The 15,126-nt window shown below is 35.9% G+C and overlaps 1 pseudogene; it reads right to left on the minus strand.

Annotated features, from left to right (window-relative positions):
* Window positions 1-324: 324 nt before the first annotated feature.
* On the minus strand, window positions 325-12,393 carry LOC104590182 (uncharacterized; annotated as a pseudogene).
* Between the last annotated feature and the right edge of the window lie 2,733 nt (window positions 12,394-15,126).

A 15,126-nucleotide genomic window follows, 5' to 3' on the forward strand; every position in this document is an offset into this window, starting at 1 on the left:
GTAATGCGCAAGTCCACAATTATGTGGATTGATCAAGTTCCCCTACGAGCTAGAACCAATTAAAACAGGTCTTTTGTATGAAGACTGAAGAGGAGGTTTATATATTGGTGATCTCTGGTACAAATTTGGGCAAAAACAGATTGTAGCTTTTCAATAGAGAAAAAGAAATTTGGTCTGAAAAGGATAATCCCGCTTATTTAGCCAGTAAGGAAGCATTAGAAAAAGATGAAAAAGCAACATCACATGCATAAAATAAATATTTGGTTTTTGGCTAGGCTTGACTGGTATGAATTACATACCCTTGTTAATGTGCCACCGAATTGGTTATCCAAAAAATAGACATGGACGAGGATATAAATCAGCATTTTATGCATCATTTGCAGAAAACTCTGTTGACCTGCTTGTTGAGTTATCCAGCAATGGCTTTTCTGGCTCCATTTTACTCTGCATAAAGTACGCAGGTGCTGAAGGTGATGGAAGTGTGACGGAGTAGCTATTGAACATGAGAACAACTGAAGCCATGGTGGGTCTGTCAACTACATCTTCTTGAACGCATAATAATCCAATGTGGATGCTTCTCATGACTTCACTTGTTGAAAAGCTTTCTCTCAGAGTTGAGTCCATCAACTGTAGAGCTGTCCCTTCATTCCACAGTCTCCATGCCTGCACAATTCATCACCAATTAACCACAGAAAATTGATCACCTTGATGCATGCATGTAGAAGATTGAAGTCCTAAAGTCCTAAACTAAACAATACATGTCTTGAACGAAACCAGATCTCCTACACTTTTTAAGATTGGTCAATGTCTCAAACATTAGCTAAGGCTCAAGTGTATATATGATACCGGAAGAACTTTGACCAGTAAGAACCAACCCCCTTTAGATTTTGATGATTCTTTTCATTCGTTGGTGTGCTCATCAGTGTAAGGCGCAAGTGTAGGAGATCCCGATCGACTGTTGTTACTAGAGAAGCACGTAACACTAGTTTTCATACTTACATAGCTAAGGAGGTCCTCTGTGCGCTGTGATTGACGGAAATAGTTGTTCCTCTGGCCGCTCACTATTTCCAGAAGTAAGACACCAAAACTGAAGACATCTGACCTCACTGAGATCTGCCCGTGAATTGCGTACTCTGGAGCCATGTATCCACTGCATTCCATCTCAAACCATTGAGTCTCTGCCTAGCTCAGGGACAAGTACAGAAGGATTTTGAATTAACTGTGTTCAACCTTCAACTAATTCATTTTCTCAACGCTTTAGTTATATTATTTCTCTTCATTGTTTATGAAGACTAGCTTGATTTTTTCTGCATTCCACACCTACCCCAATAAGGAAAAAAAAAAAAACAAACAAAATTAAGAAGAAATGGAATAAACTCAAACTCTCGATGACCGTGACACTCCAGAAGGTATTAAGTGATCTCAATAACACCAAACAGTTTCTTGAATATTAGCCCTCAAGTAATCTATTTGTCTACTTTGGTGTTTTAACTTACTATGTACCGACTATCGTACTGGTATTAGTTTGGGTTTGGTCCTCCACTAGGAACAGCCTTGCCATGCCAAAATCAGAAATTTTTGGGTTCATCTCTGCATCTAATAAAATATTGCTAGCCTTGAGATCCCGGTGAATAATCCGCAGACGAGAATCTTCATGAAGATAAAGAAGTCCTCGAGCAATTCCTCCTATAATTTTGTAACGCTTTTCCCAATCCAATAATGCACGTCTCTCTGGATCTATATTGATATGAAAAACAGAATAAGTTTGTAGTTATTGGATATGTAGCATCAAACATTAGGGACTAAATACTGGCAATATTTTTCTTTTCTATATATTCTTGATTTTACAGGATAGACGACAAAAATGATACAAAGTATAGAGATTCTATACTTTAATTAACAAAGGTTGGTAAAATACTTTTTTCATTAATATTTGCTTTTGTTGACTTTAAGGCTCAGTTTGGAAAGAATAAATGCATATAAGGTAATACAAAATACAAGATTTTACACTTGGCATATATGTATTTGTACTCTTCCCAAACTGAGCCTGTATTTTAATAAACAGTCAGATTTTGCTCTCTTTCTTGGGCATGTCACATGTGAAGTGAAAAAATGAGATAAAGAAGTCTCATTGTGATTCCAGGGCAAGCATTTATGCCCACAAAAGATCTAATAATTTTCTCCCTATTGTGCTTCTAGAACCTTAAACAGGCCTAATAAAATATTATATATTAGTGGTATAAATTATAGGGTTATTAAATTAAGAGTTGACAACTACTCAAGAATTATCATTTCTAATCTTAATCGGTATTAATTATTTAAAAAGTTAAAATATAACACAATCCCCCAATTGTATATTATTATATGTTTCCATTTTAACTTTCACTTAACAAAATTTGGGCATCGTATGGGTATCCCACTAATTATCATATCTAATGTTAATTACTATTAATTAAATAATATACATAAATTTATTGAAAATGTTATTGCAATGTCTGTTTTTCATGTTGCCAACACAAGATCCTATTTTGTTTTCTAGTTTGGTAATGATACTATATATGGCGGAAATATTGATAAAATCAAAATCATTTGGCCTAAGAAATATTCTTTATTATAAAATTGAAAGGTTGGTAAAAGGAGATAATCTAATCATGTTGACTTTGCCATATTAATCTCCTAGGTGATATTCATTTAATGGCCTGTCTACATCTCCGGTACGTGGAAGACTCAAGACTTGATCATGACGCTAGCCAGCACACGGTTTGAAGGAGATGATGAGGTTTGTGTTTTAATTATTTGAAAATAACTGAATAAAGGATACTTAGTTGCAGCTATATATGTATTTCAATTCAAATGGAAAGGCAGGAGATAAAAGGAGAACAAAAATTAAAGAAGGTTAAATGGAGTCAAACCAAATATAAAATTATCAAGGCTTGTGTTTGGCACAAGTTCATATATGAGCAGCTTTTCTTCTCTTTCCAAGCAGAACCCCAAGAGCCTAACGAGATTCCTGTGTTGAAGCTTGGCTACCAATGAAACCTCATTCTTGAATTCTATTTCTCCCTGTCCTGAATTTCTTGAGAGTCTCTTCACGGCAATTTCTTGTCCATCAGGTAGCTTGCCCTGAGCATGTAATTTTTTATGTCAAATCATCTGAACTTGAATTTAATACATATTATTGACACAAAATTAAGTAAATTACAGGCTGGTGCATGGACATTAACATTTCTATTATCTTATTACCTTGTAAACAGGACCAAATCCACCCTGTCCAAGCTTATTAGCATCAGAGAAGTTGTCTGTAGCAGTTCTTATTGTATCAAAGTTGAATTGCAAGGATTCCACATTTCTTATCTCGTCCAAATCTTCAAAAGAAAATAATAGAGAAATGAATCAAATTTGTCATACAGCTGAAGCAATTCCATGAAAGGAGATCCTTTTCTTGTTGCTTAATTTTTCTCTCAGTACTGCTACGACTGAGGGTGTGATTTTAGTTGGCCACAAGATTCCTTATTGATTGAGCCAATTGATTCCAGGAAAAGGAATGCCTTCTAACTATTTATCTTCATCCACTCATTAAGCATGTAGATCACTATTCAAGGGAAAGAGATCGAATCAGTGTTCACGATCTCTGAAGCTTGTGATCTCTGAAAGAATGGACCAAAATGTGATCTCTGAAGCTTGTCTTGGTAGCTCAGTGTTCACGATTAATCATTTCCTCTCAGATATCGATTCACAAAAACATGGATACTACAATAATCTTTGAATAATACAAGTCTTGTAGCTACTCACCTTTAACTCTATCCTTGGATCGACGTCTCCTCCTTCGTAAATAGAACCATACTATGGACAAAATCATAACAGCTGCAACTATTGGAATGATGATGGTAATGATAAGTTGAGAAGAATTCCCCCCTTGCCCTGCAAAAAAATAATTTGAGGTTGATCAGGTTCCTGAATCAATGTTGAGTTCTGGATCTAGAACCAACTGAATAGGTGTTAGCTAGGTAGCTAGATCAATATAATGAATATTTTGAACAGCTTTATGAACGCTTTCGGTACAGGGCTTCAAAATGTCTGGAATGTTCACCAAGGGTATGCTTTAAGATGGAATTTATACAAATTAAAGCACTAAAAACCATAAAATTTGTGATCAAAATCAATAATAATTTCCGAACAGACCATGTAACTGTTGTATTCTGAAATTACATTTTGGAGATACAAGATGAATGTGCATAGAATAATCAGGACTATCAGCCCAAATACCACACTTCACAAGAGCTGGACTTTCCCAAGAGAAATAGTTTGATGATATTAGACCATGATCACTGCAATAATTGACCACAAAAGGGTTTTCTTCATGACTTGAATCTACTTGCATTAATTCCTAAATCATCAGGATATCTATAGCCAAAGTATAAAATTTCAACAAGGAAGATGCATACTATGGAAATAGAAAAAAAATGATTCAGAAACAAAGAATTTCGATAGATGCCACTGGATTTTGAGTTTTGAGTAATTAAGAATGGTTATCATATGTTGCATCGTCTGTTTTTTCATAAAAGATCCCAAGATCAAATACTAACCTCCTGTAGTCGTTATTGTGGTTATTGGTGGAAGTGGTGAAGCCACAGATGGTGGTGAAGCTGGTGCATTAGGCTTTAACTGATAGAAAGGGTAGATCTCATACCGAATATAACAACTTGGTCTAAGAACTCTCCCACCTTGTTTACCATTGCAACATCTTGGAATGTCACTAACAGCCCCTGTTAGGCATATGTTACAGTCAGTGTCAGATATATCAGGAGTGCACTGCACTAGCCCATATATCTTGAGAAAACTCGTGAAGTTTGCTTCTCCAGTAGCAAACATTCCCGTAGAAGGGTCGAGGGCAGCTCGTCTCACAAGGCTGTTCATTAAATCTCCCAATATCTGATTAAACCTATCTGGGTTTGTAATGTTATTTATATTCAGTAGGGAAACGCCTGGAATTTGCTGCATAGTGGAGAAGATTGATTGGTTTGAATACCGTAACAAACACAGATCATACCATATAATTGCCTCTTTCTTGTTGGGACAGCGTTGCATGATCTCTTTGCTTGCAGTGATTACACAATTCTGACAGACTTCTGAAGTAACATCGCCTTCGCAAAGAAAGAGGCCATAGGCTATATCGGGGTTAAGGCCGGCGGTGGTATTGTAAAATCCATTTTGCAGTGCGGCATTAGAGGACAGGGAGGAGAGGAGAAGGTTGAGGTTGGTTTGATATGTGCTATTACTAGTGTAGTTCCCTCCAAAACAGAAGTGGTATGTATAGTTTGGCTGCTGGGCAGAGCTAAGCCCCAAGCGTATGAGAATCAGAGACACGAGGGGTATCAAACATTGCAACTGCATTTTTATTGCTCAAGTTTGTGAAAATCATGAATCTGTGGTTTCATGGACATGGAGAAACGCTTTTAGTTTTTATTGCAGGCATATATATATATATAGGCATGATTTTATGATGAGTAAACATCTTTGGGTTGCTTAGGTCATTGGGCTAAGGATTATTTGATTCTTAACTTCCTGCTGTATGACACAAACAATGCTTAAGACAGCCTTAATTAATTCATCATGAGAAACTACTGCTGCAACGGTGTTTTGCGAGTTGCGACCCCTCAATAAGAAAACCCGACGCGCCAGTAATTTTTTCTTGAACTATATTCAAAATATATATTGGAATGATATATCTGGCACCGTATCTTAGTAGAGCTAGGATTGGAAACAGTGCAGCAACCATATGGGCTATGGCCAGATAAGATGCAAACTCTTAAATAAAATTTCTATTCTGTAATCTTGCCAAAATAAAATAAAATTTCTCTTCTGTAATCTGTACCAGTTCACACTCTTGTGCCTCGTTTGGTTCATGGAAATAGGGATCTAGAATTGGAATCCGATTGGGCTAGTCCGATTCTAATTGTTTGGTTGGATAGAATTGAAACCCCATTTTCATTCCTGCTGGAATAATGACATTCCTCCATTTGATTCTCTGTCTCTCCCTTGGGAAAGAAATTCCATTTCTGCTGATTTTAATTCTCATTCCCATTCCTGTCTGAATCAAACAGAATATGGGAATGAATCATTCCGATTCCTAGTTTGGAGAATTTCGATTTTGATTTCAATTCTAATTTTAACTGCAAATCAAACGGACCCTTAATTAATTATTTTAAAGTTTTCAAAATTATTAATCAAATTGTTTATTTGTCATCTGGCAACAAGTTAACATTGTGTTGAATGCAATGGAAAATTTCAAAAATGACGTAGCGGGGAAGCGTGTTACGTGTAACAGTGTACAAAGAGTACTTTCTTTTTCTAAAGAGAAGCCTTGAATCTAATATGAGAAAAAAATATAAAAAAAAGAAAACTAGGGGATAGTTATATTCTAGTCATTGAAGTTGATTATAAAATGATTTTATTCATATCCCAACCTTTAATAGTTAAGTTAAAGGAATGCAGCATGATCTCATGTTCTTCTGTTTTTGAGCTTTTATCCTAACTTTAAATAGGAACATTATTAAAAAGAGTATATTTTTTTTATCTCACTTGGACTCGTCAAACCATCAAATTTTAATGAAATGATGAAAGTAATAAGCTGTAGCTTAAAAGAAATTAAAACCAATAAGATGCAAAATTTACTGTCCAAGGAATTATATTAACTGCTACAAATTTTAAATTCTCTTTTTTCTGTTTTCATAAAATTCTTATTATTTTTTTATAGAACTCAACCTCGATAATAATAGCCAATGTTTTAAAAACCAATCCGGAGATTGAATCATTTTTGCCTTTGCGTAGTGGGTCATTGGTTTGACCATCCAGGTGGAACGAGTCAGACCGTTCCACATGTATTTAACATATATAATGTATAATTAATATATATATATATATATTATATTTGTGAGTATAAATATATATTTTATCAATAAATAATGTATAATTATGTTTTATATATGTTATATGTATTTTTATATTCAATTTATATTTTTTAATTTAGTTTTTATTTTTTTATTTATAAAAATATTAAAAATTACAATTTGAGGACAAAAGTGGTTTTTTCGCAAAAATAGCAAGCAACGCATAGATCTTGAAAAGTTACCAAAAAAAAAAGATCACCCCAATTAGACATGAGAGTGTAAAGTCATGGCCTCCAAAGTTTGCATGTATTGAGTATGCAACTCACGATCCGATGGCCAAGTCAAACAGGTCAATGGTTGAATTGGCTAGGTCGGGTGATTCTTGACCAAGTCAACGATTTTTTACTATCTTACATGTTTTGACTGAATCGGACCCGAAATCCTGATCGGGCAATGGTTCGAACAATTCAATCAACCGAGTCAATGGTGGGTTGAAAACACTGATAGTAACTATATGGATATTTTGGACATTTTCAGGCCTCATTTTAGAGGATTCTAACATTGGGTACTTGTAAATGTGTAAGAGAATTCGGGGAAGGTGATTGACATTACCAAACTTCAAGAATGGTTTTAGCAATGGTCCAAAACTTCAAGGGGGAGGTATCAGCAATTTATCCTTTTGAATATTTTGCATCCGTTCATCAACCTAAACAAAAGCTTCCATACAAATTTCAGACCAGACATTGAAGTTTGAGTCTGATTTCTAGTGGGGCTGCCTTGTATTGAAAATATTACTGTGAAAGGCGGTCATTGTGATTATATTAACAAAGATTTCATTTAGTGGGTGTTTTCTTCTCTAGATTTTGAGAGGGGGAAAGTTGGTCAATGAGAACCAGGAATCTCATGTTCTTTTTTCAGATTTAAGTGGGGATCAGGAAAAGTTTATTTTCTTAGATATCATTGACCCATCTAATAGGTGGATAAATAGCTTTCCCACTGTGGGGGAAAAGTTGCCAACACTTGAATGGGACAAGAATGTCCCTTGTAATAATGAATTTTTATGGCTAAAATGGTCATTGTCTTGTTTGCATAGGAAATAAAAGAACATGGCTAAATGCATTATAGGATGGGTAAATGCACTATACCATGCTGCATTTACCCATGTTCTTTTATTTCTTTTGTAAATAAGGTAATGACCATTTTAGCCATAAAAATCCAATATTAAAAGGGGCGTTTTTGTCCCATTCAAGTGTTGTAAACTTTCCCCACAAGTGGGAAAATTATTTACCCACCTAGGAGATGGGCATCACTTAACTGGCTAAATGATAATCAGGAAACTATGGTTCTCATACACCTGAAAAAAAAAACATGGATTTTTTGGTCAATGAAAAAAAAAAATCAAAATCCTATTAATTAACTTTCCCTCTCTCAAAATCCAGAAAAAGAACGCCCCTTAAATTATTTAATTATTTCAATATGATTTACATGCACGCAAAATAATTCTGAAACAAATGTAAAATTTCAATAAAATTTATCACGCATTTGTTAGAAACGTTTTCACACGGGAAGAGACAAATCGGCCGTACGGTGTACAAGCCCAGCTAGCAGCACCATACTGTATCATGCGGATGCTTTTTTTTTTTGGGAAAATTACTACAAAGGGCATGGTGATTGCATTAAAAGCTTTAAAACTCCCGTTACAGAAATGGGCTACTTCATACTTGCTTTGTAAACCATGATGGGGGTGGTCAGTTCTCCAGCCTTTTGGTGGGCTGAGCCAAGAAAAAGCTACATCCAAATGTACAGGTCCAAAAAAGAACTGGTCTTTTTATATGAAGAGGTCACTGGTGATGTCTGCACAAAACTTTTTGGCGTTTTTCAATAAAGAAAATTTTGTTTATTTCATCCTCTGAAAAGCCAGAAGGCTAATTTCAGAGTGAGAGGAGGCCAACAGATTGGCTTCCAACAAATGATGAATACAAATCAAGATATACAAAGAATGAATCCAATGGACCTGACTTAATCTGGACCAAGTGATGGGCCAAAAACAAATAAGGAAGCAAGCACTAGGAAAAAAAGAAAAAGCAACATCACATGCATGTCATATGTATTTGGTTTTTCTGTAGGCTTGACTGACATGAATACAACCTAGTTAATAATGAACCTCTGAACATTAAGGTTATGTTTGGTTTTAAGGAAAATGTAGGGAAAGGAGGAAAACCTATACAAAATTTGTAAAGGTTTCCCTACCTTTTCCTACTTTTTCCTTCAAACTAAACATAGCCTAATTTGTAATTGACGATCCAAAAAACAAACATCAACGAAGATATAAATCAGCATTTGCAGAAAACTCTGTTGACCTGCTTGTTGACTTATCCAGCAATGGCTTTTCTGGTTCCATTTTACTCTGCAAAAAATACGCAGGTGCTGAAGGTAATGGAAGAGTGGCGGAATAGCTACTGAGCATGAGAACAACTGAATCCATGGTGGGTCTGTCAGCTACATCTTCTTGAACGCATAATAATCCAATGTGGATGCATCTCATGGCTTCACTTGCTGAAAAGCATTCTCTCAGAGTTGAGTCCATCAACTCTAGAGCTGTCCCTTCATTCCAGAGTCTCCATGCCTGCACAATTCATCACCAAGTAACCGCAGAAAATTGATCACCTTTGTATAGAATATTGAACTCCTAAACTTAACAAAATCCTTTCCTTTGTAGACTCAAAAATCCAAGTCAAGTTTCACCGTATAAGAGAAGCAACCAAAACAAATTTTCACACTTACATAGCTAAGGAGGTCCTCTGTGCGCTGTGATTGATAGAAAGAGTTGTTCTTCTGGCCTCTCACGATTTCCAGAAGTAAGACACCAAAACTGAAGACGTCGGACTTCACTGAGATTTGCCCGTGCATTGCGTACTCTGGAGCCATATATCCACTGCATGTGGCCATCTTAAAATTAGCAAATCATGAAGAAGAAGAAGAAGAAGAAGAAGAAGAAGAAGAAGAAGAAGAAAGGCTAGCTTGAATTTTCGTGTTGAAACTTACTATGTCCCAACTATCCTACTGGTATTAGTTTGGGTTTGGTCCACTCTGAACAGCCTTGCCGTGCCAAAATCAGAAATTTTTGGGTTCATCTCTGCATCTAATAAAATATTGCTCGGTTTGAGATCCCGGTGAATAATCCGCAGAGGAGAATCTTCGTGAAGATAAAGAAGCCCTCTGGCAATTCCTCTTATGATTTTGTAACGCTTTTCCCAATCCAGTAATGTGCACCTGGCTGGATCTATATTGCCATGAATAACAGAACAAGTTAATAGGTAGGAGATATTTCCAGCTATGTATTTCAAATGGAAAGGTAGAAGATAAAGAATTAGAAGGCTAAATGGAGTCGAACCAAATATAAAATTGTCAAGGCTTGTGTTGGGGACAAATTCATATATGAGTAGCTTTTCTTCTCTTTCCAAGCAGAATCCCAAGAGCCTAACGAGATTTCTGTGTTGAAGCTTGGCTACTAATACAACCTCATTCTTGAATTCTTTCTCTCCCTGTCCTGAATTTCTTGAGAGTCTCTTCACAGCAATTTCTCGTCCACCAAATAGCTTACCCTGTAGCCTTTTGAGCATGTCAAACCATTTTTGAACCGTCTCAACTTGAATTTAATACATATTTACATAAAAAGTAAATTAAAAGCTGTTGGACACATTAACGGTGTTATTATCTTATTACCCTGTAAACAGGACCGAATCCACCCTGTCCGAGCTTATTCGCTTCAGAGAAGTTATCTGTAGCAATTCTTATTGTATCAAAGTTGAATTGCAAGGATTCCTCACTTGTTATCTCGTCCAAATCTTCAAAAGTAGCTGATAGAAATGACTCATGCATATAAAAAAATGTCATAAGAAGAAATTCAATGAAAGGAGATCCTTTTTTTTTTTTTTTCTGGTTGCTTAATTTTTGTCATGGATACTACAATAAATCTTTGAAGAGCAAATCATGTAGCCACTCACCCTTTACTCTGTCCTTGGGTCTCTTCCGTCGTAAACAGAACCATACTATTGACAGAATTATAACTGCTATAGCTGTTGGAATGATGATGACAATGATCAATTTAGAAGAATCCCCCCCTTTTCCTGCACAATACAAAATAATTTCAGATTGATCTTGCTTATGAATATGGAGTTCTGGAACTGAGACCAACTGAATAGGTGTTATAAGGATAAGTACTATAGAATGTAAGGTTTGTGATCAAAATCCATAGAAATTGGCCAAGTTAAGCAGATAATGGAACATTTCTATTCTGAAATTACATTTTGGGGGTGTAGGCATAGAATCAGGTTTGTTTACCAACAACGTATTAGGGTCCACGCTTCACAAGAGCTGAAATTCCCATGTGAATTAGTTAGATGACATGATCACTACACTAATTGCCCAAAAAAAGTCAGTTTTATTTATGAATTAGTGACTTGAACCTACTTGCATTCCTAAAGCAGGATATCCATAGCCAAAGTATTAACTTTCAACAAGAAACATGCTATAGAAACAGAAACAACAATGAGCACCAAAGAAATTTGATGTTTGCCATTGTGATCACAGTTACTATTCTTAAATTATAAATCTTGGGGTTTTGAATTTTGATTAAGAATAGATAATGAAAAGAAATTCAAAAAAAAAGAAAAAGAAGAAAACATGTTGCATCCTTTTGCATAAAAGACCCCAAATCAAATATATACTTACCCACAGATGGTGGTGATGAATCCGGTGCATTAGGCTTTAACTGATAGAAAAGATCGATCTCATACCGAATATAACAACTTGGTCTGAGAACTCTCCCACCTCGCTTACCATTGCAACATATTGGAATTTGACCAACAGCCTCTGCTAGGCATATATTACAGTCACTTTGAGATATATCAGGAGTGCACTGCACTAACCCGTATACCTGCTGAAAACTCGTGAAGTTTGCTTCTCCAGTAGCAAACATTCCCGTAGAAGGGTCAAGGGCAGCTCGTCTCACAAGGCTGTTCATTAAATCTCCCAATATCTGATTAAACCTATCTGGGTTTGTAATATTATTTATATTCAGTAGGGAAACGCCTGGACTTTGCTGCATAGTGGAGAAGATTGATTGGTTTGAATACCGTAACAAGCACAGATCATACCATATAATTGCCTCTTTCTTATTGGGACAGCGTTGCAGGATCTCTTTGCTTGCGGCTTCTACACAATTCTGACAGACTTCTGAAGTAACATCGCCTCGACAGAGGAAGAGGCCATAGGCTGTATTGGGATTCAGGCCGGCGGTCGTATTGTAAAATCCATTTTGCAGTGCAGCATTAGAGGACAGGGAGGAGAGGAGAAGATTGAGGTTGGCTTGATACGTGCTATTACTAGTGTAGATACCTCCCAAACAGGAGTGGTATGCATAGTCTGGCTGCTGGGCAGAGCTAAGTCCCAAGCGTATGAGCATCAGACACACAAAGGGTATCGACCATTGCAACTGCATTTTTGTCGCCTAAGTTTGTGAAAGCATGAAGTTATGTTTTTATGGAGAAACTTTTAGCTTTATCACAGACCCAGGGTTGATTTGCATTGTTTCAGTGCCACCGCTGAAGACAACCTTCATATTTTGAAAAAACATCTGCTGCGGCCGTGTCTTAAGACTGCTTTTCTTAAATTCAAAGCATTTGAATTTAAATTATTTGTATGCTTCTTTCTTTTTTGTTAATTTCGTTTGGTAACTGGCATGTCCATATGTCATTGGGGGGGGGGGGGTGTTGCAACCAAAGTCACAGGTGAGGTAAACTCTTAAATTCTTCTATCTGAACTTTTTCAAAACTAACCAAATTGTTTATTTGGGAGTTTGACATGTGATCTGGCCACAACAATTTGACATTGTCAAAGCTGTGGAAAGTTGGAAAAAGTTAAACAACAAAAGAAAACAATAATGACCGCAGTGAGCTTGTCCAGTTGCAGTTGAGCTAAATAATATATATGACTTGGTTGACGTACGTAGAGGAGCCACGACCTGTTCCTACCCTCCAGCCACTGCTGTATCTGAGCCGGGGTGGCTCGGTTCATAGGAGCTGAGTCTGATCACAAGTTTTATTTTTCTCTAGCTTCCGAGCATATTATGGGTTTGGGTTTGCAGATGTTGGTTTGAGCCGAGTAAATTCTCATACATCTATTTGCAAAGGTTCTGCAGTTCTAAGTCTACACAATCTGTGATCTGTAGGTATTTACAATATTATTTTGAGAAATTAACATATTGTACATATTTTTTAGTAAAGAGAATAGAAAGTATATACATCATGGAGCAATCCACGATGCATGCCCCGCTACAGAAACAAAAAGGAAGAAAAAGAATAAAGAAGCCCAGACATCAAGGTGTATACCTCAAGGATCGAGAATTTCTTCCTCTTGAATTTTCACATTGTCTCCGAATCATCTGGCTTTTGCATCTCCATCAAGGTTAACCATCAAATCTGTATAGATGCCAATTGGATATTAGAATTCCCAAGCCCCGTCTCTCTCTCTCTCTCTAAAATTTAAGCTAAAAAATTTTGAGACCTCTCGTAAAACATCGCTCAAGTAGATTGGTTGGTAAGAATTTGGTTTCTCAGTTGACAAGTGTTTTGACATGTTCTAGATCGTTGGCGAAGAAAAGCTATTTGAGGGTCTGAATTAATTAATAATTTTCATCAAGAAGTCCTCTATTGGATTGGATGTGATACTCTGTTTTTTCTATAATTTTTGAAAGATATCATATATCAATTAAATACCCTCAAATGCATCCTTATTTTGCTTTTAAATATATCTTGTGCCGACTTTTTTGTATATTGGCTGGTGAATAAGGTATAAAGTGGGCGTGCCGTGCTGGTTCACGGGTTACTACGAGCCGTGCCGTCCTTCCTGGTGGAAATTTTGGTGGTCGGTTTGAGCTGTGAGCGGGCCCGTGCCATGAGCCGTGCCAGCATTCGGGCCTGAGCCAGGCTAGGCTGGGCTGCAGGCTGTGCCGTGGGCTTGGACCGTGCTGGGCTAAGCCACAGGACGGGCTTGGGCCTAGGCTGAACCGGGCTATACTATTTTTTTTTATTTTTATTTTTATTTTGAAAATTTTGATTTCTTTTCTAAGTAAAATTGTAAAACTAAAGTATTTAGCTTTCCTATGAACTTTGGGAATTAGGAACTATTTAAAAATTTAAGAAATGAGAAATCTAAGTTATTTAATACATAAATGAAAAAAAAATACTTAACCAAATTGAAATAAGAATTATGGAATAACAAATTGGAAGAAGAATAGGAATTTTATTTCATTTAAATTTGAATGGTACAAATTAATGAATTAGAAATACAATGATTGGATCATTGCATACTTGGATGAATGAAATATAAAAATGGAATAAATTAGTAAAATATAAAAAATACATTATGGTTATAAATTGAAAATACAAAATTACATTGTTAAAAAAATTAAAAAAATATATCAAATAAATTAAATAAAATTTAAAAATTTAACAATAATTTGAAAAAATGAAAATTTCTACAAGTAGTCAAGTTCATGAATCATCATTCATGACTTTCATCATCTACTTCGGGTGAAATGTATGGTGTTGTATCATGCCCTCCCTTGTCTTGTAATCTATCTTCTGCATCTAGCCAATCCTTGAAGCAGATGCACATCTCTATGCTCTCATCGTTCATGGAGCTTCTTTTGTCATCTAGCACCCTAGTACCTACAGTAAAACAAGACTCCGATTAAACTATAGACACCAGAGGGATTGGTAGATCACGTGCCATGGCCGCAAGAACTAGATAATTTTTTGAGTGTTCACTCCACCAGGCTAAGATATCAAAATTATTTGATACTTCACCTAAATTAGAAAAATTTGCTTGCAAATAAAAATTAAGTTCAGTAAATGAACTTGTTGTAGAACTACCATATTTCTGCCTTCTACAGATTAAATAAAAAAGCTTTTCTCTTGTACTACTGGTCTCAAAGTCAGAAGGAGAAGAAGAAGAAGATGAACAAGTTGTATGAATATTTCCTACAACTCCAGATTCATACAAATTGTACATTTCAAATAATAAATTATTAATTTCTTCTTTTTTATTTCCTATATCAATATTCATATTTTCATAATATGTTTCAAGTAAAATATCTAAATCATCTTTCCCAATCCTATGGTCTAATATTGTAGCTAAACAATAAAGGGGAGAAATGTTCTCCCAATATTTT

This window comes from Nelumbo nucifera, chromosome 1, assembly GCF_055504915.1.
Source record: "Nelumbo nucifera cultivar China Antique chromosome 1, China Antique-T2T, whole genome shotgun sequence".
Classification (NCBI taxonomy): Eukaryota; Viridiplantae; Streptophyta; class Magnoliopsida; order Proteales; family Nelumbonaceae; genus Nelumbo; species Nelumbo nucifera.